This window comes from Poeciliopsis prolifica, unplaced genomic scaffold (genome assembly GCF_027474105.1).
Source record: "Poeciliopsis prolifica strain line A6 unplaced genomic scaffold, Auburn_PproV2 SCAFFOLD010, whole genome shotgun sequence".
NCBI classification, from domain to species: domain Eukaryota; kingdom Metazoa; phylum Chordata; class Actinopteri; order Cyprinodontiformes; family Poeciliidae; genus Poeciliopsis; species Poeciliopsis prolifica.
This window is the reverse complement of record NW_026562385.1, coordinates 7,839,754-7,867,020: the sequence shown is the minus strand read 5'-3', so window position 1 is coordinate 7,867,020 and position 27,267 is coordinate 7,839,754. Positions and strand designations below refer to the sequence as shown.

The 27,267-nt window shown below is 37.7% G+C and overlaps 1 long non-coding RNA gene across 1 annotated transcript; it reads left to right on the top strand.

Moving 5' to 3' along the window:
• The first annotated feature begins 24,235 nt into the window (after positions 1–24,235).
• On the top strand, positions 24,236–26,741 carry LOC129363589 (uncharacterized). Its single transcript, XR_008606327.1, has 4 exons — positions 24,236–24,390; positions 25,356–25,447; positions 26,023–26,113; positions 26,275–26,741. It is a non-coding gene; the product is annotated as an uncharacterized LOC129363589 (long non-coding RNA).
• The last annotated feature ends 526 nt before the right edge of the window (positions 26,742–27,267 follow it).

The window sequence follows — 27,267 nt, the reverse complement described above, 5'->3', positions numbered from 1 at the left end:
ATTTCAAGAAGGTTCAACTGTACACCAAACACATAGACTGAAGTTTCTTTCTCTATTCTTATTAGCTGTTGTTCAATCAGAGGTGATGAATTCACCTTTGTCACATTTTCAGGTATCTCTGAAAATTATGCATCCACTGCTTGCTGCAGATTCTCAATTTACTTCAGGGAATGAACTTTGACTGTGACAATTACTTTGCAGCTCTGGTATGTTTCAAGATGTTTGAACATCTAACCCAATTTCTAACAGTTTTTCTTCATTTGACTTCATTTTCAATAAAGATTTTCTTGATGTCACTCTTGCATGAAGGTCACGTTTGAGGGCTTGTGTAACCATGTGTTTATTGGCCACTTCTTGGTTTATTCTCTGCCCATTTGGGTGCCTTGCTTCCATCAGCAATGCTCATTAAAAATTGCTTAAAGTTAGAGCTGACCTGGGTGTTGCTTAGCTGTTTTTTTTTTTTTTTTTTTTTGGCTCATGTCCTGTCCACACTGAAAACTTTTCAGTGAAAAGTTGTTTTAATGCAATGTTTTCTGTTGCAATTGAACATGTCATCCACATTTCAATGACTCGTATGTTGTTAAAGTGGAAAAAAAGTCTTTATAATGAGAGTAAATGATGGATAAACTGTTGGTTAAGTTGATGGATGGACAGTGTATATTGACAAGTTTTTACTTCAGAGACACATTTTATGTAAACAACAAAGAGGCAATTTTGTGAATAGAAAACCAACATGTTATTTTTTTATAACAAATATAATGCTTAAAAACATCTATTTTGGTATGGCTGGATGTTACTGCTACTTATTTTGGATGTGGTGGTTGAAACAGAAAAGTAGGTTGTATGTTTTGGTTCACGTATTTATATCATGGATGCAAATTGCTTCATAGGAGACCACCAGCTGGACTGAAAGGCCCCAAACATCCTTCTTAAGATGTTTTGGACAGTAGTCTCCATCTCCTTATTTGTTGTCCCCTCATTCAGCTGCCAGTCACTCTTCTCCACTTTGGTTCAGTCGCTTGGCATCTTTTAGGCATGACTAAGTGCTGCCATGTTCAATCATAACACAAATGTGTGCAATAAATCATCCAAAAAAACAAATTACAACACATGCAAAGCAATAAACATCCACAATGAACAATTTCCACCATTGTGCACCATTGCAGCACATTGTGAAGCTTAGATGAAATAAGTTGGCCACATTTTTCGAAAAAAGCCTCCCCAAAAAACGTCAGTTTAGCTATGGACTGTTTCTCCATTTGGCTTGTATGCAGACATTAATTTCGAGTCTCCTTTTAGTTGCTGGTGGAGGGAGTGAAAAACTCCCAAAGGTCCATTATCTTTTGCAGAGCTCTTCGGTTTAAATAATTCTCTGTTAACCCTTAAAAGCCTTGAGACGAGTAGCAGCTAAAATTTGAAACGCAGCTCAGGAAGAAGCTATTTGCAGATGTGAAAAATAAGTTATTCAGCTTAAGCTCAGTGACATAAAATCTTTTTTTATGCTTTGGTTGCTGACAAGCAATTCTGTAAATATCTGAGTGAGATATATATATATATATATATATATATATATATATATATATATATATATATATATATATATATATATATATATATATATATATATATATATATATATATATATATATATATATATATATACAATCATGATATACAATTCTATTTTCAATGGAGTTTAAAAACAAGCAAAAATAAAAAAAACACAAAAGGAGACGAAAGTAAACAGCAAACAGGAAAACACAACTGTGATTACTGTAAGATTTATAGCTTATAGTTATAGCACAAATGGCATAAAACACACATACACACTCACACACATAGCAGTCAGCCCGTTTTCCCTCTTCACCTCAAACATTCCCTTGTGAACTCCTGAATGATACAATACAAAGTGCACTCGACCTTGTGAGTGTGAATGTCCCTGTCTGTGTGTTTTCCCCATATGCAGGCCACAAGGGTGTGGTTAAAAAGAGATAAGTAGAAGGTTATGTCAACATGCTGTCTATTGATTTGTCTATAGGCTTGCTCTAACCTTTTCACTTATAGCCCTTTTAGCCTTGTAGTCACCTGATCTGTCTGTGCAGATCCCTTCTGGACCACATGCTGGGAGTATGTGAGAGTGAGTTCACAGAAGTGATACATGAGCATGAGAAGTTGTTGCGTGTCAGGTTTTTTTAAGATCTTTGGATTTTGGTTTTACTTTTCAGTCTACCTTCTGTTTCTCCTTTAAAGACAATGTTTCTTTGCATCACCAGATGTTAGCTTTTGGAGTTGTGGGGGACCTCAGGCACAAAGTGGAATAAGAAGTCCTTGTGGCAGATCGCGTTTTGAAAAACATCATGCTGCTTGAAAAAGGCCGGACTCTGGATGACTCAGAAGCAGCGATATAATCACTGGACCTGTCACAATAACAAATTGTCCCAATCATTATTGCAAGAAATATTGTTGTTTTGATACCGTTTTCATGTGGTGATGGTATAATAATGCTGAAACACATTCTCAAAGATCTACAAACTTTACATTCTAATGAACATCACACACTGGATATGCAAAATGAATAAATGAAACAATAGAAGCAACAAATACAATGCGCAATACACTCCCAATATGCTGCCATCATGAAAATGAACCAGTACAGACATCAAAAATGATCTCAAAAACAATATAGAAACTTCAATGTGCCTTAATTCACAAAAGGGGTTGCTCTGATTTAGTGATATTCCTTGGAAGATCTCTTCACGGTCCTGCAAATACCATCCAAGTTCTAGTGGATTATGAGTTCAGTTTGAGGTCAAGCATTAAAAAAGGTTTTTTTGACGCTTTTAAGGTGTTCTGATTAAATTGTTAAGATAAATCTCATTTTTTGTCAGATTCTAACTGTGTGACATGCTTCAAATGTGGCATCATTACATATTTGGACCCTTCTCTCCACACAAGGAGGTTGGTGATACCGGTAAACAACCAGCGAGGACCCCCTGCAGAGAAGCAGCCTGCGGAGAGTCAAAGAGGAGCTAACGGTGCAAACATGTAACTCTCTGCAGGTCACTGTGTTACCAGTGTTGATGAAAGTGCTTTCAGGGGCCAACATATCAGGTAGCAGCAGGAAATGTAATCAAACCTGAAAAATTTTTTATTATGAAATAATGAATAATAAAGAGAATTTGCATGAAAACAATGGTGGGAAAGCTCTGGCAACAATGAAGACTAGTAATGGTTGTGAAAGTGGGTACACTGCTTCCACAAGTGGTGGGAAATGAGGGTGACTCATTTTGCTCAATAATCTGGCATGATGCTTTTCTCCAGAAGGATCAGAGTTTTGTTCCCCCGTACTAAAAAGTGATTGGCTTTCTGTAACATTTGGCAGGCAGATGAGGATATTATCCAATAGATTAGAAGACCAACTTTGAGCCGCTTAGTAAACAAAAGATGTTCCACTAAGAAACGAAGACAAAACTTCGAAAATAAGACGTTTTTCCTGTTGCTAAAAAAATTCATAAATGCATGTATTTAAATGAATTCGCTGTCAGTCTTTTCTTCTTCTAGTGGGGCTCCCTGAAAATGTCACAATACGAAAGAGGAGAAGGACAGAGACATTAAGAACGCACAGAAACTCAGATAAAATGTGAAAAAAATGTGGCTGAGTGACTTCAGTGTGATTATAAACTAATAAAAGTTTCTGCATTTGAAACTGTACAGATTTGTATGAAGTTATTAAAATAAAATTTCCATCAAAAGGTCACTGATAATTTTTCTGCACATATAAGGGAAAATTAACAGACAAACTTGATCCAGTAATTGCTGATGGGTTGCATAAAGGTTTTGTCTATTTTTGCCAACAGTAATCATTTCCAATGAAATAACCCAGGAGGCCTTAGTGGTTCTCTGTGTTGAGCTTGAAATTCCTATGCTTTAAAATATACTGTTTTGTGACCTGTGGTTCCAGAAATAGAGAGGAAACCTTTGGACCTTTTCTGCCAGGTCAGATCTGCAGGTCTGTATAGCAGGAGATAGGGCCAAGGAATCACTGACCTTTGCAATCATTTTTTATGTTTTTCTTTTGCCTTTCGTTTCAAGGCTCTGCTGCTTCTTTTTCATATCACAAACCCGAGATTTGCATGAGAACATCTTCTGTGCTCCTACAAAGAGTAGAGAAACCCAATCTTTTCTACTTAATCTCAAAGGCACTGAAGCGTCTCAGACTTGTCTTATCTGTAAGACCTCCATACATCAAGGGCAGTTTTCAATGTATGTTGGGTTTGACTGTGTGTGGCTTTAAGATGTCAAGTTTTTCAAATTTGTGGGACTATGGAAGTCTGCTTCAGTTCTGAAGGATGAATCTTGAATTAACGCTTCAATAAAAACCGTCTCGGCGAGCCTATCAGTAATTTCTCAGTCTCTTCAGGATGGCTCTACAGAGAATTGACTCACAATTCAAGATAATTAGCATTATTGCTAGTCTGAGCATCACTAGAGGACCAAGGTGCTGCTGGTGTGTTTGGAAGGGGAGTTAACACATTTTAACACTTTTTTGTGTTCAAACCACTAAGGCCTCGAGACAGCTCCTTCCAGTCAGGTAACAAAATATGTCACAAGGCTCCAATCATTTCGGACGAGTTTTTCAACATGACAGGGACTTCCCAACGACCTCACAGTCACCAGAATTAATTCAACAGAGCACCATTGGGATGCGGGGGAATTTTAATTATGGATGGTGAGCCGAAGAAAAATCTGCAGCAACTAAGTTACAATATCCGCAAAAAGTCAGAGGAAAGTTTCTGACACCTTGTTGAATCTGCCAAGGACAACAAACTTGTCCAGTTGTACCTAATTCAGTGGCCAATACGTGTTTCTGCATGTGCGTTTGGATTTTATCTTTAATTAGTGTTATTCTTTTCCTCTTGACTTTTTACTTCTTTGAGAAAAAGTTCAGCCTTTATGTGTTTATTCTTTATTTTCCTTTAGCCTGACAGTTTGTTCCCTTCCAGCGCTGATCCCAAACACCTGATTTCCTCACTTGCCTTCGATGCCACTCTCCACTCCTTCCTCACTGTACGTACAGCTCTCTGGTTTCATTGACTAATAATGTTTCCTCCTGTGAAATAGGAGTATGCTTCTCTCTCTCCTCCCACATCCATATGCTTAGACCGCAGCACTTTGTGAGTTTATTGTTTACTATTAAACTTTATGATGTAATTCCCATCATTTCTGTTTGCCATTTTTCCTCTATCACACCAAATATAGCAGTTAACTTTTGCTTAAACCTTTAACCAAAGCAGTACTGATGGATGTTGGTGAGTTAAAGTGGTGTTGTGTGTTACAAACACAACACTGTGTAAGGAAGTGCAATGTAGCTCTGAAGTGAGGGTGGCAAATATAGTCAAGGTTTGGTGAAATAAAGGGATGAGGTTTATACAACATTAAGGATGAAATCTTTTTAAAGTTAGACTTTAACTGCATCGTTTTTGGCTCACTGTTGGCATTATGATTCACGAAAGTAAGGAGAAGGACGAAGGAAACCTCTTGTGCTAATTTGGCACAGCAGGAGGAAGTTTGCACTGAGCATGGTTGCAACACATTCTCACTCCCGACTCGTCATATGTCGATGCTGGGGCAGGTTCCCTCAGCGTCGACATATGACGAGTCGGGAGTGAGAATGTGTTGGACAAGAGCATGTTGGATGTAAGGAGTGCATATTAAAAGTAAAGGTTTTAACAAGCACAGCTGACTAAAACTCCATTATCAGTCCATTATCAGATTCTTAATGTGTCCAGAATAGAATAGAAAGACATGAACAGAATTGCACAAGTTAACAGGTGATATCTTTGCTGCTGTAATGCAATAAGGACCCAGCCACAGTTAGTGATTTTGCAGTTAAATTTTAATTGTTAAAGCCAGTTTTCATTTGTCCTACATGGTTCCGATTTAAGGAGTGTGAGGTTTGTCTCAGGCTGACTCATCATCTTCCTCGTGAGTGGGTGACTTCTCTGCAGTGGTGAGCGACATGGATGAATAATAGGAGACATGAAACTGAGGTGTCTTACGTTTTACCAATGGAGAGAAGAGAGAATAGATTATCAGACTGTGTTTGCATCATTTAAGACATTTAAATGATGTATGTTTAATGAGTAAAATGTGATGGATTCATTCCTTATTCATGGTAGAAACACATTAAATTGATTTTTTTAAATTTTATTTTAGATGTGAAGATAATTTTTGCCTAAAAGCCATACTGCAGTGCTGTAGATATTAGACTTTAAACACTGGTTCTGAAGTGCGTTTTGTGAATCAAGGGATGTTTAGCAGGTTGCAATCTATTGTTCACAACTAGGTGTCACTAAAACCTTGTCACTTCTTGCTTTTCAATGTCCAGCACTGTAAGTCAGGGAACTAACCATGTTTGATTCAATCTTTTGCAAAGCCTTTGAAGAAGCTTTTCTTTTACCCTGAAAGAATACAAGAACATTGTATCAAAGGCCACTACTACAGTGGTGGTTGCCATTCAAGCTCTGTTTTATTTGAAACTATGCTCCTCATGCCAATGTAAAAAAGTTATTGAAATAGATTGAGCAAAATAAGTCAAGTAAGGCTAAAAAATAAGTTTTATGTAAAAAAAAATAAAAATAAAAAAATATTGCAAAACAATTCGGAATGCAAAGTAAAAGAAAAAAAAAATGCAAGAAAAAATAAAACATTTGAAAGATATTTATATCTTGAAGTGTGATTTAAAAGCATCAACAGTGCCAGATATTTGGAGAAAGACTGTTCCTCATAATAGAGAATTTAAAATCCATATGTATTGTCACTCCTATTCTTTTCATAGAATTGCCATGCCACTGATGCAAGTGGAAGTCTAATTATGATTATTAATGTCATTATTCATTTTTGCTTATACCAGGGGAAGGATCTTGTTCTGGATACTGTTTTGGACCGACTCCTGGGAATGTCCATGAGAACTGGGGTGACAATGCAATGCCAGACAGAGGTTGTGGTGAGCATTCTGTCCGGTGAGTTTGAACTGTCTTTACAGAGGAGACTCGTTGCTTAGTAAAGATTAGAGAGAGTTGGCATGGTGGTGCTAAACCACCACGGTAAAATCAAATCATGTTTCCAGCTTTTGACCAGACAGGAATGTGAATATGCTTTAGAAAATAGTCAGCCCAAACAACAAAATTTGTATGTTGACTTTTAGTTGTTCATCAAAGATGACAGACATTTGGCAGACTGTTTTATGTCAATACCAAAAACCCCAAGTGAAAATGTAATTTGGGGACTTTTGTTTAATGTGATTTTAATTAGACAGAATTAAAACCCATATGTTTTGTTTTCCCTGCTAAGCATTGCTGCAGAGTTTTGTGTAATCATGACGCTTTAGACATAGTTATCTTGGTGTCATCAAAATAACCTAGATAAACTACATAGCTAAAATCTATAAAGAAGTATAAATATATATATAAAGAAAAAAGGACTTGTCCTGTTATTGACCCCTGTGCTGAGCTCCATGTCAGGGTTTGAAGGATAAGTCATTTTCACCAAATATGCTTCAGAAAAGGAACAGCTAAAGAGCCTTATCAAATATCCCAAACCATTGTTATGCAGTGTATCAGTATATTATGGTCAACATAATTAAATTATGCTTACAGGTCCATTAAATTAAGGAGATTGTCATGAGTAGGTGTGCTGTTTCTCTGCTTTTGTTTTGACACTGCAGAGAAACTAAATATTGTGAGACAGTAGAATATTATCCGCTAACCCTAAACACATTAGCTCATCTGCAAGATAAGGCAGTGTCTTCAATGTTCATATTAGGAGGAGCTACATATTCCTTCTCCCAGGCAGAACTAATTGTTCAGTGAGGCTTAAGAGAAAACAAGGGCACAAAGTAGTCTGTCAGAGTGAGGTCATGTGTGTCAAGACTTTGACAAAAAAGAGGAAATTTGTTAAATAAATTGGCTGAAGAGAACATGGTCTGATCAAACGAAAGGATCTGATGTGTAGCGTGACAGGTAAAAACACTCTAAACAGCTCTGGCAGATAACAGGAGGTGCAAAAAAAAAAAGAAAAGACAAAAAAGGATATTTTAAATCTTAAAAGAGCGTCCTGCATGATGTCAGTGTGTGTAATGGCTGGGAGTGTACGTGTAAGTGAATCTTCTGCCCCAAAAGACAGAAACTGATGGACAAGACAGAAGGCGCAAAGGGAGAATCAGGGGAAGGCATCGGGGTGTGAATGCTAATAGTCTCCTCGATAAGACTTCCATGGCATTTCTGCATCTAATTTATCTCTTGTCCTTACCTGACTCCCTTCCCTTTGTGCTGCTCTTTCTCTCTTCTTTACCTCTGCCCTCATCTGCAACCTCTATTTTCATTCTTTTTCACTTTTCTTTGCCTGCTTCTCCCCTTCTGTTCGCCTTCCTCCGTCACGAAACATGCAGGCGTAATTGGAGAAAGAATCATGTTACCAACACCTGCATAGTGCAACATTTTCTTCAGAGGGTGTTTGTTTTAACTCGGTGGGGTGAAGCATGGCCACTTATATAGTGGGACCGAAGCACTGAAATTACAAATAAGAGGAGTGTGTGGGTTATATGCATTTCTGCCCTGACAGGAGGCTTTACAGCAATCTCCAGTGCTGCAGGCACTGAAGAGAGAGTGGGGGAATGTGCTTGCCACTGCAGTAAACGAGAAAAAAAAGAGGAAAGGCGAAAAAAAAAGTGCTGCAAAAGTTGCTGAGACGTACAGAAGAGAGGAGATAGACAAAAAAAAAAAAGAGTCTTATCCTTAATTGGAGCTTCCGTCTCTTCCTCTTCTGTTGAAAGAGCACAGAATGAACGTGGTTGTTCTGTTTCATCCGCTGCAAGAAACATCCTAAAGCAATGTCTTCCACACTCTGTCCTATTTCTTAATGTAACATTTTAACTAGGATGCCTATATTTAGAAACACATGGAACGTTCACGCAGACATGCGACACAGACCAGAATCTTTACCATCACTCTTGAAGGGAGTTCATTATTTCGGAGTTGAACAGGAACTTACACCTACACACATCCAGATGCAGGAGCGCAGGTTATACAGAGTGCACCCATGGAAAGAGCAATTCATCTGCCCTCCAATTTCACAGTGATTTGTATCAGTACTTGCCAATTTTTTCATCTTTACTATGAAATAAATTCATGTTTTGTCAAATGTCAATGTTTGATGAACATTGACATTTGATATTGATATTTACTCTTTGCCCTTTTTTCAATTGCCATAATGCAGAAAGAGGCTGTCATACCTCCTAACATCCAAGCAACAATATGAGTTACCTGTAGAAAATCAGTGCAACGCTTTAGTCAGCAGTGTGTTTCCATCAGCCCAGAGTAGCCAATCCGAGGAACTTCTGGTTTTGCTGTGCACTTTCAAAATACCACCACAGTGTAGGTTTTGCTCCCACATCCACCATTTTGTTTTCCAGAGGCACCATTACCTGCAGTCTCATACTTGTACCTGACAGGCCTGTGCTGGAAACAATCCAAGGAGGAAACTTTAGCAGCTCCAAGAAAGATAACTGTTTCTCTGCCCACCCTTCATTTCCAAGCCCAATGTTTTCCATCTGTCATCATTTGGTCAGTTCAGTCTATTGGCTGCCTCCTCAGAAGTCAGTTGTTTGGCTTCTCTTCATAACAAGTCATCTATCATCGTCCATACATCAACGAGAGCCCTCCTTGTTTTTGTAGAGAAAAAAGAAGGACACTGGAGCATTTGTGAAAGCTTTCATTCAGTTCCCCATCCCACGATGCTATTTCATTCAAGCTGTGGTCTATTTGTTGTCCACTCTATCATACTGTTTGGTACCATGTTGGATGGACTTTAAATACTCAAACAAGATGGTAACAGTCTAAATCATGACTCTTTAAGAGTGGGATTTATCCATGGAGGAAGGATAAAGTTTGTTTTCCAGTCACTTTTTTGTTATGTTGTTGTTGTTTTGTTTTTTTACTGTTTACAGACACTATTTTACGACAACCAGATGATTGGAAAGTTCTTAAAATGATAATAATAATAAAAAACCCCATCTCTGCCTGTCTTATATGAAAACAAAATCAATGTGCTCCTATTAGTTTTGAACTGGTCATCATTTTCGCTGTTCAAGATGAAAGATGTCGCCTGTGGCAGGTCATTATCACCTCCATGAGAGTATTGATGACAAGTCGCAATGAAACTAGTTTCATGCTGGATCATTAGGTTGACTGCAGCTTATATTTGGCCAGACAGCCTTCAGGGTAATTTATTTATTTATTTTACAAAACAAAAAGAAATAAAACATATGAACACCTTGTTTGCAGGACGGCCATGAGTCTTCTTGCGATTTTGAACAGATTGTTGCCTTTTCTCCAGTCGAACGCAGTTATTTAAGACTAATGCTTTTAAGATGTGTGCAGAAATGATTTAGATACTGAAATGATCAATGACAACAAAATGAACCAGTTTGATTTCACACAGCGAGAGTCAGAATGTAGCTAGGCAGGAAGATCGAGAGTTTTGTTTTTTTGTTTATTGACTCTGCTCCATTCTTTGTCACTGTAAATCAGAACAGCACACAAATTACTGCAGACGAGGTCTTGATCTGTCTACTCCTACTCCATTCTAGCATCACTCATGAATAAGACATAAAAGATACTTAAACTCCTCTTCTTAAGTCACCCAACCTCCAGGAGGCAGTCCACCTTTCTCCTTATGTATGCAATCTGGCTCTGGAGGCAATGAAAATCAACCATTTAATACAATAAACAGACAGGAGCAAGAGCAGCCTTGGGGAGAACAGCAGATATGAACATAATGAAGATGCTGAGAATGGAGCAATAAACAAACGAAACTCCGGACTGTTTTTACACAGCAAGCTGCAGAGGTAGCAACTACCATCCAAACGAAAAGCACAAAAATAAAACTGATAAATGCAGATTCATTGATTTAGTTTGGGGTGCACACACTGAAAAGATATGTATGAAAGAAAATAAAACAATTATATCAAAATCATCAAGAAGCCATGGTGAAGGGGAAGTAAAACATGCATTCATTTAAACATAATGTCTTTAATCAGCCAAGCATCCACTGCCTTTACCCTTTCCTTTAAGTGCTGAAGAATTTCCCACCTTTCTGGTGTTTCAAAATAATCCTGGCAGCAGCTGTTGTCAAGTCAGCCATAAAAATGGAATATTAACCTTCTTACACATTCATGGTCTTTCGCCAGACGGACATGAAATCAGAATCAAGGTAATCACTGAACCATGCCAGGAGCTCAGAATCTTTTCAAATATTATCTGGAATAGTCATGTTTAAATACACAACACATCAAAAATAAGTTATGGGTTTTCCCTTCAAAGGGACTGGATTTTCTTTTCCTTTTCTGTCATTTTTTTTTCTGTTTAATTCTGTACAGCCACACTGACTTTTTGCAATATCTGTCCCTCAATTGCCCTTTGAGTAACCACACATATGAAGTCATTAAAAAATAATCTCCACTTTATGTTAACAAACGCACAGTTTCACAAAAATTTTCTAAATTTATTTTAGAAGTAAGTGGTTGTCATTTTATTGTTCTCTATAAGTGAATTAACAATTTTATGTATATGCTTGACAACATAGAGTCTAAATTTAACCTAAAAGTTGAAATTCCAGGTAAACTTTTAAATAAGCAGCAATTTAGAACAAGCGACTGCGATTGGAGGCAGAGGAAATTAAATTGACATCATCAGTAATTTACTGATGAAAGCAGATAAATATTTTCTTGACAGTTGCAATCATCCATCCACAATTCTGCTCGTCCGTCCTTTCGTCCTTCCGTCCATCCATGAATGAACAAATTAATGAGTAAGTTGCAGAGCTTAAGCAGAAATTTCTAGCTCTTCCTCTCAACAGCTACCTCTTTAATATCATCATGGGGATCTCAAATGTGATCCCATGCTAGATATAATCTCTCCAGCAGGTTCATAATTTACCCTCCAAAGTTTTTCTTGGAAGGGATCCAGAAGGCATCTTTCCCAGATTCTCAAATCACCTTAACTGGACTCTGTTGTTGTACAGCGGCAGCGCGCTCACAAACATCTGCTGACAAAGGGAGGCGCTTGTCACCCTGTTCCTGAGGGTGGGCCGGGCCAGTCTACGAAGGAAAAACATCCACACGCGTCTATTTGAAATTTTATTTTGTAGGGTTGATTACCACACATCAGGTTAGAAAGACATTTAGAAAGTTGTTTGTAGAAGTAAATCAACAGCTTCACTTTTTCTATTCTTACTATTCTTCCAACATAGCTATCTTTGTGGCAGTGTAAACAAAAACAGGAAACTAAGTCTTGCCTGAGGACAAATTAGGTTTTCAAGCTATTTCATAAACTACTGAGAGACCATGTTAGGCTTCATCTGACAACCCAGCAGCAGAGTTCTTTCCGAAGCTACTTTTTTGTAAATAGTGCACAGCCCAGGGGAGGCTTTTCAGGAGGACAGCCACTGCAGCCACAGAGGTTTATTTCCTACTTTCTCATTCTTGCAGAAACTTGTTCCATTGCTTTATACTTCGCACCAATTGTGCCAAAGTTTTCAAAAAAACAAATATTTTCTTCTTGAGATCAAGTTATTTATTTATTTTTTTTATTGAAATCACAGCTAAAATGAGTCTCAATCTTTTTTATATATATTTTTAAACTAGCCTCCCTCAAATACTATTTAGAAACAAAGTCCTAAATTAGACCTAAAAATGTAACTGGCTACCATATTTTGGAACAATTAAAGAAAAACAAAGAATACTAAAGTGTTGTATTTTCCAGTTTAATGTGAGCAAACATCTTTATTAGCCTGGTGCTTTGTGGCATTTAGTGTCCTGTTAGTTATCAAATATATCAACTGCATCTAAATTTCCTTAACATTCGATCCTCTTAATGTAATTGAGAATGCATTTTAATACTTTTTTGCAACAAGATTTCTTACAATTAGTCATTTGACGCAGAAACTTGTTGGCCTAGTTTTGCCAAACAAAATTTATTTTACAGAAAATATTCCAATTACAATTTTCTTTATTTATATATATACATATACATATATAATGTGAGTGTCCTCCATTACTGACCTGTCAATGTTTTTGAAGTACCTGTAAAATCCAAGTTTATGAATCTTCCTATGTTTATGTATGAATGTGTGATTGTGTCCTGCACTTTCCATTTATTCTATGCATACCTCTCCCTGCAGCTGAGTACAGGGGATGACAGTGCTCTTTGAAAATGAAATCAGTTTTTGTAGCCATTGACTGTGAAGTTTATTTTGTATAATGGTCTAGAAACAGTTCACTATGAGTAATTTCAGTTGAGACGAAGGTCCCTGGCAGGATACTAAATAAGCACTTAGTCTGCTGTGCTGGTGAAACGGCTTGCATAGGGAAAATAGGAAGTTAATGAAACCGCTTACACACAGAGTTGAGAGATTCACACAATGCTGATAAATGAAAATGCAGGAAGGACATCAATTGCGGGCTCTAAAATATGAGATTCAGAAGCTTTCAACATTAACAGTCATATTAGACTTGGCACGCTATTAACACCCACCCTCTTCTATCTGACTGCCTCTCGCTTTCAATGCCTCTCTATTTGCCACGGCTCTGTCTGGTCCTTCACATTTTTTTCCGCTCTTCTTCTCAAAAGACTTGACGTCGGCACCCTAGGTCAAATGGAAACAGTTTGAACAGCTACGCGTGGCTAAATTTGGGCTTTTGTGCAACCAGAGTCGTCTTTCCCATCAGTGTCAAAATATGGGAAAGACCTTATTACCCTCCTCAGTTTGCTGGGTAAAGGCAATGTGTGCATCAAATGCTCAAAGTACTCAAAATATCAATGAAAATATTTGAATTTTCTGCCAACTCAGAATGTGATATCACTTACCACTCATTGCCATCAAGCATATTTCTGGGAACCTATTTTAACTATGACTGATAAAGTTCATGTGCAATGTGTTCCAAGTTAGTAGCAGGTTATAAACTGTTAGTAAATGAATGAATGTTTGAGTGACAAAACACAGCTTTCTATTAAAAAAAAAACTCTAGTAATAAAGGCCTCTCAATATTGACAAAAACTTGGCAAAAGTCTTGTTTTGCAGTATTTGAAACTCTCAAAAGCCAATTTGGAATAAATTATTGAAAATTATGACATAACAGTTTATTTCACACATCCCCAATGGATTTTTTTTCTTTAGCTGTTCTACTTTGTTCAAACTTTGTTGCCACAGACTATAAAATTAGGGAAAATAATTTGGGCCAGGTCCAAATCAACAAAAGTGTTCAGCACAATCTTCTGCTCTGCGAGCTCTGCACATTCACATGCAAACTTTCAGAAGTAAAGAATAAAAAAAGGGGTTTAAAGTGCAGATAAAAGGATATACACACCTCTGATATGAACAGTGATCTTAAAAATCACTGTTCATATCAGACTAATAAGCAAAAGTTATTATCATAAGTAAAATAAAGGGAATGACTCACAGCCCGGGATGTTTCTGCTCAACAAAAGAGAGAAAGGGCTGCACAGTGGTGCAGTTGATAGCACTGTTACCTTGCAGCAAGAAGGCTCTGGGTTTGATTCCCGGTCTGGGGTCTTTCTGCATGTTCTCCCTGTGCATGCATGGGTTCTCTCCGGGTACTCTGGCTTCCTCCCACAATCCAAATTAATTGGTTTCTCTGCTAGGTGTGTGTGCCTGGTTGTTTGTTTCTGTCTGGGATGTATGGATGAAATGGCAAAAAAGTCTGATAAGGATGAACAGTTTTACAAATTGTCATTTAATCCCAAAGTAATTGATTATTTTGAGATGTATGGATTCGTTTTGGATTATTTTTTTTCCTCCTTCAAATCAACCAATATTGCTGCCATAAACCAACAAGAGAGAAACGTCAATGTGCATTTTTGAATCTTCATTCGTGCAGACATGAATGAGTTGCTGCTGCAGGTTTTCAGAAACATTTCCAATCAATTTGGTAGCAGTGGCGCACGCTCACATTATATATGACAACTAGCAATCAAGCCTGTGAATTTCATCAATTCTAAAATGTCTGTGACAGCCCGGCTTGCATGGAGGTCAGATCACATATGCATCAGATTAGTGCAAAGGTGACACTGGGGCGTTATTTTAATTAAATTGCATACCGTATCCTTATATGCCATGGAAACACAGACAGGCATGCCACACTGTGTCAGGAAATTAAAAATAACATTACTAAATTTAGACCCTGGTGTCATTATCGAAGTAGTGGTTTTGGTTGACAAAGCTTCATTAAGGGGATATTTTATACCATATTTTAGTCTCTGATATATAGAAATGAATCAGCATTGTCTTCTGACCTTGGAAATCAGAATGACAGGGAGAGAAAACCAAAAGGCAGTCTCACTGTCTGTCTTTCTTGCCGCGTTTCACCGTGTCCACCTCTGTCTCTCGGATGTCATGGTGATTAATATAGACTTCAGGTTCACTGGGGGGTCCAACAGCTGTGATTAAAGAAGATTGCACCTGTCACATTCAGACACACACGACCCAACAAAGCAGATAAGGGTGACCTAAACACAGACCTGTCCATATCTCTTTCTCAGATAAAGACAAGGAGCTGGAGGTCGTCAATCCAGCATTGACACCAGCCACTCTGAGAGGTCACTGTCACAGATACAGATTATACAGCAGCTCTGAAAACATTGAAGCAGGCCCCCAGGGTCAGACTGGAGTGTTTTCAACTTCAGTTTGATACCTCAACATCTGCTGTGCCTTTTAATATTGTTTTAGTCAGACTTGGGGACCAACTTTACAGAGAGCAGATGGACATCAAATCTTCATATAAATACCATATTGGTATTTTCTGGAATAACAACATTGTGATTCCTAATGGTAACCAAAATCAGTAAAAAATAAAAAAATAAAAGAAGAAGACATTTAACATAAAAAATGTTGCTTCCAGTTGATTGTGATGTTAGTGAAGTGTTGGGATTTGATTTCCCAGTGCTGGCACTACTTTGAGTAACAAGTAATTTCATTGTAGGAGTTTACATCATCAGTAGCGTCTGTTGTTTGTGTAACGATATGCAACCGATATTTTGTTTAATTCGTGAGTGACTTGTGCAGACATTTCTCACACATATGCAGTTATGGTGAAATGAAAGGCGATGCAGGCTCGCAGTCGTGAAACTTCCCGAAAATGCATTGATTTTTGAGGTGACAAATGTGAATGTTTTCAAGAAGTACGTATACGTGAGGTGAGTGAAGGAAACCGAAACATGAGATGACTAAAAATGTGATCAATTATCATAATTACATTCTTTCTCAAATTATGACTTCGTCCACCCAAGTAACTGATTTTAAAGTACAGCTGTGAAAGGCGTCTTATCATTAAAAGGATCAGAAGGAGATTTGAGCACTTCTATTTAAGTGTCTGGTCAATCCTCTCCCAAGGCTTTCATTAAATGATTTCAATGATTGATGATCCTTCTATCAATATTTATTGATCATCAAGGCTCTGAGGCACAATCTGATAAATGTTTGATCTCCCCCCGTCTAAGAAAAAATGCTCAGATTCTTATTTTCATTCAGAGGGGGAAAAAAAACGAATTACTCAACCTCCCAGAAGGACACGCGCAGACAATTATGGCAAACAAATCTCTGCAAAATTGAAAACATTACTTATTTCTTTAAACTGATTATGTATTGGTGCGTTTGTGGATTTTAAGAAAACCTTTTGTTTGAGGAAGATTGATGTGCTGAGCGCTGTCTGAATTTTGCATGTCCAAGTTAAAAACAGATGCGTTATATCAAATTACTGTTCAGATGTGCTTCAGCATGTACACTGGGGGTCCTAATTGTTTTCCAGGCAAATATTTAAACGAGTAATTCAAGCTTGTGCTTTGGGAACTAAGCCATGAAAACAACTTGCAAATGAGGAAATTAGAAGGGAAAGCTTCTGCTGAACTGAGCCTCGGGCATCATTACAAATCTATACAATGTCCTTTTTCCTGCATGTCAGACAAACAGGAAAATTCTAAATACTTAAAAAAAAACTACTAAAAAAACCTGTTCCCATCCATCCGTATTAAACTAACCTAAGGGAAAACAGTGCAGCAGACACACCTCTCATCTGTGCTTTCTGTTTAATTCAGATTTTCTTGCTAGGAGACCATAAAACAAATTGCCCCACAAAGTGTTTTTAGGGTGATTTATTTACCACCAGCCCAGGATGCAGAATATTGCACATCATGCCTAATCAAGTCCCTCAGGTCACCGGAGTCCGTAGATGGAAAATCAAGGCTGCAGCACAAATGCAGCCAAACCGAATGCACTTTGCCACCTTCAGATGCTTTTTGGATTGAATTTGCCTTCGCCCTTGAGACTGCCTCCACGCCCTGTTAATATTCTTGCTGCCATTAACAACGTTTATTGTGCATGTGGAAATCTCGGAGGTCCCGCTCCTCATCCCACCATTCCCCTCCCCCTTGTTTAAATAAGCGCTGCCGGTAATAACTCTATGTTCTGCGTTAGGGAGAAGAAAAAAAAAACACTCCCCACGCACACGCCAATCAGCTTGAATCAGCTGTCCGCATGTTTGTCGTGTGCAAGTTTCCTCGCTCGCTTACATGGCCTAGTTGAACATGCGAATGTTTAGTATTCCCATCTCTAATTACTTGCTTTTGCTTCGGCCGTGGCTTTGCTGGTGGAAGTTGGCAACCTTATTGACTTGAGTTGAGACAGCTGTACTTAAACCTTGGGGTAAAATCAAACCCCCGCACTTAAAGGAGGGGTAAAAGTGTCAGAAAATTGCAGACATTAAGCTACACAGTGATAGAAGAAGTAATAACAGGGGTAGTGCGGGGGCAGCAGTCATGACTGACCAATCCCTGAGCATTTGTTGAAGTTGCTCTCTTGTCCTCTTGCACCTTCAGCGTTCTCTCCAGTCAAGGAAAAAATGGAGCCAGCACTTTAAAACTTCAGGAAAGTTATTTGTCTTTCTCTACCACTCTGGGTTTTTTTCTGCAGTTTTGATGTAACTTTGTGTGTGTTTCTCCAAACACCCGTAAATTCTTGAAAAAGGGTAGGGTCAAGAGGTAGCATTTGACAGAAGACTGGGTTTATCGTCCACTCGCTGTCCACTATGTTAGATACGGCCTCCTAATACAAGGCTGGACCTTGCCTTTAAAACTGATTTGACTCTTCATGGCGTAGACTTAACAAAGTGTCGGAAACATGATTTTCTTTATGCTGGCAGATTTGTTGGCTGGTCATCTGTGTTGCAAATGTCCTACTTCACCACAATGTCAAAGACCTTTTATTGAGTTGAGGTCAGGTGACCTAGAAGGCTAATGAAGTACTCAGTGAATTCATTGTAATTCTCAAGAAACCATTGTGACTTGATTTGAGATATGTGGCGCGGTGCATCGTCTTCCTGTTTGAAGCGGTCAAAAGATGGATACTCTGTGGTCGTAAAGCGATGGAAACAGTCTGCAACAATATTCACGTAGGCTGTACTGTTAATACAATGTTTGGTTGGTACTAAGGGATGCAGGGTGTACCAAGAATATGTGTTTAAGTTTGGACCATGGCCAAGTTTGCCATGAAAACCTAAAATATAAATGAAAATCGTTGATGCTATTTTCTCAGTGTGAGGTTAATGAGATTTTTAGAAATATTTTAGTCAGGCATGCCAATAAATTTGGTGCACACTGTAATAAATGTTTGATTTTTCTTGTCAAATGTTAGCATTAGGGTTTCCATCCATCCATTTATCCATCCATCCTCTTCTTTTCCTCTTTTTGCCAGGCTAAAAGCAGATCTGTAGCCATGAACGAAATACACTGATTAATCCTTTCAAGTTTTGCCATTTGAATCTCCTCCGCCTCCAAATTTGTCTTCTTGTCACTCTCTGTTTGCCTCAGTCTTTTTCTCCCTTGTCTCTTTCTCTCAGCCTCACAGCGTGACGCACTGGATGGGTTGAGACATGCAAACGAGTGATGGGATGAAAGTCAGATGTGATGAAAGCTGATGGAGCCAACAGCAAACTCATTTACAGACCAGGCGCCATTCCTCTGGGCAGGTTGCTTTTTATCGGCGAATCTCTGTGTTTGGCACGTTGTGAAACTTGATTTGGAAATTCAAATTAGGAGATTATGACCGATAAAAGAGCAATTTCTACAGTAAAAACAGGGGAATAATATTTCATTGCCGATTCGTTGAAATCGTAAAGAACACAGTTGGAGTTTAGTGTTGTGTGCTTGGGTGAAAATAACTGGGCTAATAACTCTCATAAGCTGATGATTCACAAAACAGTTGTTATATGCTTTATTTGACATGTTAACTCACAACTTTCAGAAGATAAATGTTACTGATTTCTGTGTTATTACAACACACATATCTATTGTCAGTCCTACCACATTTGAAATAAACACACAAAAATACTTAGCTGTTGCTCGTATTGAGTCGAAAGACTCACCAAATGACCCCTCTCTAATGCTCCCATCCTAGCTTTCACTGTAAATGGGCATGATTGTTCTTCAGGTCATTCTCAGCACTCCTTTTCCTCCAAACAAAAAATGTGTGTTGATGGAAAAGAGCTCCATTCAGCTTCAATGGCAGAGCAGAGCACAATTTCAGCCCATTAGTGTAGCTGGTTACCAACGTTGTTGATGTTGACTGTGATTCCAACTTTCTTCAACTTCTTCATGATCACTCTCACCACATGAGCCAAAATCTTCCTAGAAGCTCCTGAAGGTGATTGATTGACACTCTTTATTCCTTCTATTTCCCATTAATCACTCCAAAAGCCCTTTACTGAGCTTCCAGCATAGGGGTCTCAGGCTCCTGTCCTTTGAGGACCAGTCTCTTGTAACATTTACACTGGTCTGTTTTAACACAATTCAGTCAAATAATTAGTATTGTACGATATCAGGACTCTGCAGAGATTCACTGCACACTGAGGAGGTAATCCTGCCTTTTTTTCAGAGGCATTGCCCATCTAACAGTAGCAAGACTAGAATTTGAGGCCCCGGTTCTCGCTGACAGTACTGCAGCATATCAGTCTACGTTTCTCCATCTGGTCATCCGTCCATCCATCGTTTATACTGTACCCGCTTGTCAATGCAGGATCTGCGGGTGGCTGGTGTGCATCTACAGCGGTCGTTGTGGAAGAGGCAGAGTACACCCTGGAAAGATTGGCAGTACCTTTCTACTTACGTTTTGACATCAACATGTTGCACATGCTGAAAGCCATTTGAATAACACAACAAGCTGGAAGAGGGTATCTGTCTACCTTGCAACACTAGAAAAGATGCAACGTTGACTCTTCTAAGCAGTTAGTTGAAAGAAAGTAATGATGTGGTGTTTTTGTTGAGCAATTTGGTTAACTCTGGGGTTTCTGTGCTACATGAAAGTGATTGCTTTCTTGTAGGTGGCAAAAATAAGCAACAGTAGTTTGATGCTAAACATTACCTTCTGCAAACAGGCAATGTTAGGCAACAGGATAGCGACTACTCTGACTGCACAGCACTGGACTTGACTTGGATATGTTGAGTACTATTTATCTTTAGAAATGTAACCTTTCTGTTCGGAGAAAATATCTGCAGCTGTCACAGAAAACGGGAGGCAGACTGCAGTGTACTGAATGTCAGTGGTGATAGTCCACTTAATACTGATGAAATATACGATGTTTACTTCACTTTGAAGCCACAGAATCTTCAAGCGAATACACAGCATTGATTTTAGTTCAGCACTGCACTTTTATACCAAGCTGAATTAATACTCAAAGAAAAGCTATAATGCGAAAGCTTTCAACTCTAACCAAAACACAGATTAAAACTTTGTTCTACACTGACCCTACAACTCATAATTAGTAGGGAAATTAAACAGTGGATCAGTACTTGTTTAGCAATTAGAGGTTTAATAATGGCGAAAGACTTGATTCAAAAGACGAAATAGGAACCTGTTTAAGCATTTCACATCTCTGTACATTAAAGTTTATTTACTGATCTGCTTCTTCAGCTTTTTCGGTGCACATGGAGAGTTTTCTTTTTATATATCTATATGAAAGAGAAGAAGAAAATGTGTTTTCTTCTTCAGCCAGATGGAGAAACATAGACTCTCACACGGGAGTCAGAGTGCACCTTTCTGCTCGAGTGAGTGGTTTCAGTGAGCAAACACGTGTCTGTAACATGTTTATTCTTTAAAGCAGAAATCAGTTCGGCAAACTGCACAAGTGATTGCTGCATGTGTGTCTTTCATTGAAGAGCAGGAAGAAGTCGGAGTTTGCCATAAAATTACAGCATGAGTTTATTTTCTACATTAACACCTATTTCTTTCTCTGGTCTCAGGGGCTTTTTATAGTCTCTCTTCTCTCTGTTTGCCAGATTATCGTGTTCTTTGCCTTTATGTCCCATCACAGCTCAGGCAAATCATGAGACAGACCACATCTCGTCCTTCAAGCCTAGTCACATCAAAGTTCTGCTGTAAATCCCAGGGCGATTGTGTTTTGCTCATATTTGAAACAATTTTTTTCCTGAGAAACACATTTTTATATTTATGATTTCTTCAAATTGTGACAGGCAGATATTCTTTGTGTCCTCCCTTTGGTCTCGTTGCGAATGAATTTACACATTTAATTTATTAGTAAAAAACAGGCTGCTTTCACTGGTTTTCTTCTTTTATTTTCTAAACAGAATTCATGAATCATTTGAATAAATTTTTATCTTATTTACATTCGACTAGTAGGAGGACAAGTGATCAATTTAGAAGGCAAATTAAGAGCTTAGCTAGAGTTGTTTATAGTGTGTAGCAAAAGTATTCATATCTCTTCACCCCTTTTTACATTCGTCTCTGCAGGCTTTGGTCATATGAAAGCCTAAATTGAGTCAGATTGGATAGAGACTGTCTGTAAATGTCATCTTTTATGTGTTGAAGATTAGATTATGCAGATTTGGCAAACATGCTATTTTCTCTGTTACATTTTTAAATAGTGCATTTCATTTATATTCTTCAGTTGACAAAAGGCTTTTAGCTGCTTGTTGGATTATCATGTCCTAGTAGATTCAAAGTTGTGAAATACTTTCTCATATTTTTTCTTTGTTTAACAAGCGAATCAGGCTTTAAATTTCTTCATTCTCTGCAAAGGAAAAAAAAAAAGTAAATAAAATATCTTTTCACATCCTACTTCACAGTTATACACATTGTGTTCATCCATCACATAATACTCAATAAAATTAGTTGACTTTGTAATGTAACAATAGCACCACACGTACTTTTTGTCACGCAAACAAATTTCAAATAATAGAAGCAGCTGAAACAGAATATGTGGAGAAAATGCTAAATAAATGAAGCCATCAAACAACCAAACACAACAGACTCTAAAATGCTTCCTTTTCACTGTCCAGACTTACTGCATTAGGATTTCTTCACCCCGCTGCTTAAGTGCTGTTGTTTCATCGCTGTTTGCATAACGTTGTGCTTTTCAAGGCGTCGAGTTGAGCAGGAATAAAAATGCAGTTGGAGAGTTCACAGAAAAACTGACTTGAAAAATTACATTTTACTCAAGAAAAGCAAAAATAAATCTTATAGATGCAAAACCTGTTGTGATGCAGAGATGAGAACTGCAACTCAAATGTCTGTAAATAAATCTGTAGATTCAGGCTAATGCTGTGAGCTCTATTCAAAGCTGCTTCATCTCAAAGTTTCTTCTTGTTATATATGAAGACCAGATTTTCTTCTCCTGTTAAAAGAAACACGATAGAGGATTACAACAGTTAACCATTTTGATGTAAAACTTACAGCTTTCCCCATAATGCCTTGAAAGCTTCCAGAGAGCTTATGATGTGTAAGTGCAAAACAGGAGCTGTTTGAATGACTTTTATACTCACCTGTCTTTCTAAAATACAACAAATAATCAAAAGTCTTTAAGGTGTTAGCAGAAACCTGGCTTTGCAAGTGTGGTGGCAGTTTGGATTGAGGCTAAGTTATCATAAGGAGTGATCAAATGAAATCCAATTAACTGACAAGTTAATGAAAGTTAATACAATCTTATCACAAAAACTTAATTTGAGCTTAGTTTTAGTCCTGCAACAAAATGACCTGCAAGTGTCATTTCAATAATCACATGAAAACACTTGCTGTCATTATCAATTAGCATCAAAAGGGCTTCACAGGAAAGGATATTACATGGAGGAAGGATGAACCCAGGATATATCGAGGCATTAATGAGTGTCAGAAAAGCAGTTCACTAATTTGCTGCCAAGAAATCTTAAGGGAAACCAATAAAGTCTAGAGATTGTAGACTGTTTAATGGCGTTTCGACTTGGCGATTGGGTCCCACCAGTGCAGAGCTTAGTCTGTGATTCCACACTGTAAAAAAGGAACCTCGGGGGTTATCACATTAACAAAAGAATATCATGTACTGTTAACTAAATAATTCCATGTTTGAGCCAAAAACATGATACAATCATGTTGCATAAACAAGATATTCCACAACTTCAACGTTTATAAAATTGAATCATGTTGAGAGAACATGATTCATTATAGTCAGACCGATCCTATGCTGAAGATCACGAGTGAGATCACGGGATATCACGCAAGTTCACGCAAAATTACGGGAAATCACGGGCTATCACGCGAGAATACGCGAGACAATCGGTTTTCTCTCGCAAATGGAATAAAATGTATTCAAGGTGAGATAACGTGATTCAATTACGTCAGCTAGATCTTCCGCCAAAAAAAAAGAACGTCGGGGCGTATTACATTAAGAATATCATGTACCTTTCACACAATAATGTTGGGTTTGAAGCGAAAACGTGATAAAATCATGTTGGATAAACAAGATATTCCACGACTTCACATTTATAAAATTGAATCATGTTGAGCTAACATGATTCATTATAGTCAGACTGATATTGTGCTGACGACAACGAGTGAGATCACGGGATATCACGCGAGAACACGCCTCACAGCTCGGGTCCTCTACCAGAGGCCTGGGAGCTATATATATATATATATATATATATATATATATATATATATATATATATATATATATATATATATATATATATATATATATATATATATATATATATATATATATATATATATATATATGTGTGTGTGTGTGTGTGTGTGTGTGTGTTTGGTTTTTTTTTTTATTCAATATCAATATTTGTCAAAGTTAATCTAATAAAAAAAAAACAGTGACGTCAGTTCCAAAGCGCTATTGTGTCAGACTCATCTCCCGCTGAAGAGGATCCAGATCAAGAGATTACGGAAAATCACGCGAGATAACTGGCTTGCACCTTATTGGGTTTTTTCAAGGGCAGAGGGGAGATTCCTGGCGTGCATCCACTTAATTTGAAGAAGGTAAGAGTCAAACTATTTTCATCTAAATCCATATAAAAATATGTAACTTAAAATGTCTCTACATTTGCACCATTTTCTACTTGTTCCATACTTGTGTCACATTATTTCATGTTCTGTAGATTAAGTCGGTTAGGTTAAGGCAGATAGCTATATGTGATATCATTGGTAAGTTTACATTTATCGCCGCACCATGTTAGGTACATTCTGTGCGAAAAAAGTCTGCAGAGCCATATGTAGTGTACAAAGCTGCTGCCAGAGACACAAATGGACCCCAGAAATGTCACAGTTTTGCTCCTCCTGAGCTCCCTGGAGGTTTAGTGGATTTTTAACACACGGATCTAACATCAGTCTATTTCTAACTATTTTAATTCTATTTCAGTAATGTTACTATGGAGGTAAATGTAGATACACACACTTTGGTACCTTTCTATAATCATCGAGATTCTTAATTAATTATGGTAATAAAAAGTCCTACATTTCAGTCGGTGAAACCTGCAGAAAGCATTGCTTTCTGAGCTTTGTTAAATGTTCCTAAAATACCTGTTAGTTATGGATTTCTAGTATATTTTGTCAGGCTAAAACTCTCAATGGATTATCCATTATTACAGACTTGAGCTTTCTATTTTTTTTCTTTAAAATACATATTCCTCTGCTGTAAAGATGTTGGGTTTTTTTGGACTCTTCTTTGTTGTCCCCAAATAATTGTAGCTCAGAAACAATATTGAAGTTCATTGGTTTAATTTTGAAATGTTGATGTTTTTTGTGTTGATTGTTTGTGCTCATTTTGACCTATGTTACTATTGCTTTCTACCATGTTCAATTCACCACTGTTCTGCACATATGTGCTTGCATGTGTCCTGTGGTTCTATTCATGAGGCATTCAAGGGACTTGTACTAAAAGATACAACTCAGTTCAGTATGAATTGCATATTTTAATGGCTGAAAATATATCTGATCTCTTTCAGAACATCACCTGATCACCTGTCTGTAATCCACCTGCTTAAGTACTGGTCAAGGGGCTCATCGGCTATCAAGTTATAGATTTCAGTGGCTAATAGTAAGTTTTGCCAGATCTAAAGTGACTGAATGTAGTGTTAGAGAGCTTATAAAGCTAGGGTTCAGCTAAACATTTATTTGGCCAGTCTGTTTTATTTGTCTTTATTTGCGTGGGGATGTGGAAATGTAAGGAGTGTAGTCTCTCTCTGTCTCGTAGATATGACCTGTTAAAACATTTTACACTTAAACACCGGCATATGCGACGTTACCTATGCCCACACATAGACTGTCCATGTACTTGTAAGACATGGAATGCTTTGCATATTCATTTAAGTAGAAGGATATAGACTGTGTTGACCATTCTGTACTTTTCACATATTTCTTTGGTAATATATTCATGTCTTTATTTAAACATCTAACAGCTTCAGTTAGATGTTTAAATAAAATGTTAAACTCCATTTTAGTCATGGCATAATGAAGGGATACTAACAATTTTAAATATCTTTCAAACAGACTGCAAGCCACTGATCACTTTTGTTGTGACTTCCTTTGAATGTAGCTATGTTTTCAAGTGTGTGAACCTATACTGCTGGAGTTTTGAGATTGTTCTCATTGTTTTTTGATCTGCATATTTAGGAAGACACTGCTGAGGTCAGACGAGAGTGCATCCTCAAAGGTCTGTGTGTACCTAAATGAAGATCCAGAGAAGCTGGTGAGGGAGTACATGGTATGTTAAATTCTCTTTGTGTTGACAATAGAACTCCTAAGAGTTGTTAAAATACTTTCACCAACTAAGGTCCATGAGTGATTCAATCAATGTCAGTCTAATTTATTTATTTAATTACATGTGAATTGTCTCCCCCCAATACCCTTCCCTAACTCCCTTAGGACGTTGATGAATGAAATGGCCAAAGCCGAGACTGTCCTCAGAGTCGTCATTTGAGCAGAGGGTGCCGATGCACATCTGGATGTTGGGATTGTCCTGGAGGGGGTGGAAGTTATGAACAGCTTGGGCAGTGTATCTTCTGCAATAGTGATGCTGCTGGGACTAATCTACGCACTAAACTTGAGCTACCCTCAAGTTTAGTGCGTTCAGCACTCAACTTGCTCAGTAACTCAAGCATACCTTTGAAGTAATACAGAAAATAATAATGAAATTGGATGGAAAGAACTTATCAAAGAAAGCACAAGTTCTCAATATGAAACTCGCTGCTAAGTTGAGTAAAGTTTCATATGGAAAATGAGTGTTTAAAGTCTGCAGTAGAAAAGATTTATATTGTTACAGTTCTCTAAGTTGAGCAACTATACTGACATGTTTTATGTTGTAAAGAATTGGCTGGGAAATGAAACTGTAACCTTTTTGTTGTTTTTTTATTTCAATGTCCAACTCAGCTGTGTTTTGTGCTGTGTAAAAAAAACGATGTATAACAATTCTGAAAATACAATTGTGTTGTACCTTTTCTAATTGTTGAGTGTTCTTCCTACACTTTCACCTAGTGCTATCTTAAAATGCTTGATTAACGCTTGAAAATATGTCTTTGAATTAACGTTATGAAATAATGGAAAGGATTTCCACACGATTAACGAGCTGTCTTTTAGCATGAAGCATATTTGTTGAGCTAACTTGCTTTTATTGAGTTGTACCTACTGAATCAGGTAGTGTGAAGGTACCACTGTAAAATAAGGTGGTTTCAACTAGATTTATATTCATCTTAATGAAGTTACATCAATGATTTGGTCCTAAACATTGCAGATTAGTTGGGCGGGCTGTATTGCATTACACTGGGTCACGCTATAGTAACTGAGTTAAAGGAACCTTTAAAACATATGTTGAGCCAACACATTTCATTTGAATTTGAATAACCTTAATGAATGGAGTAG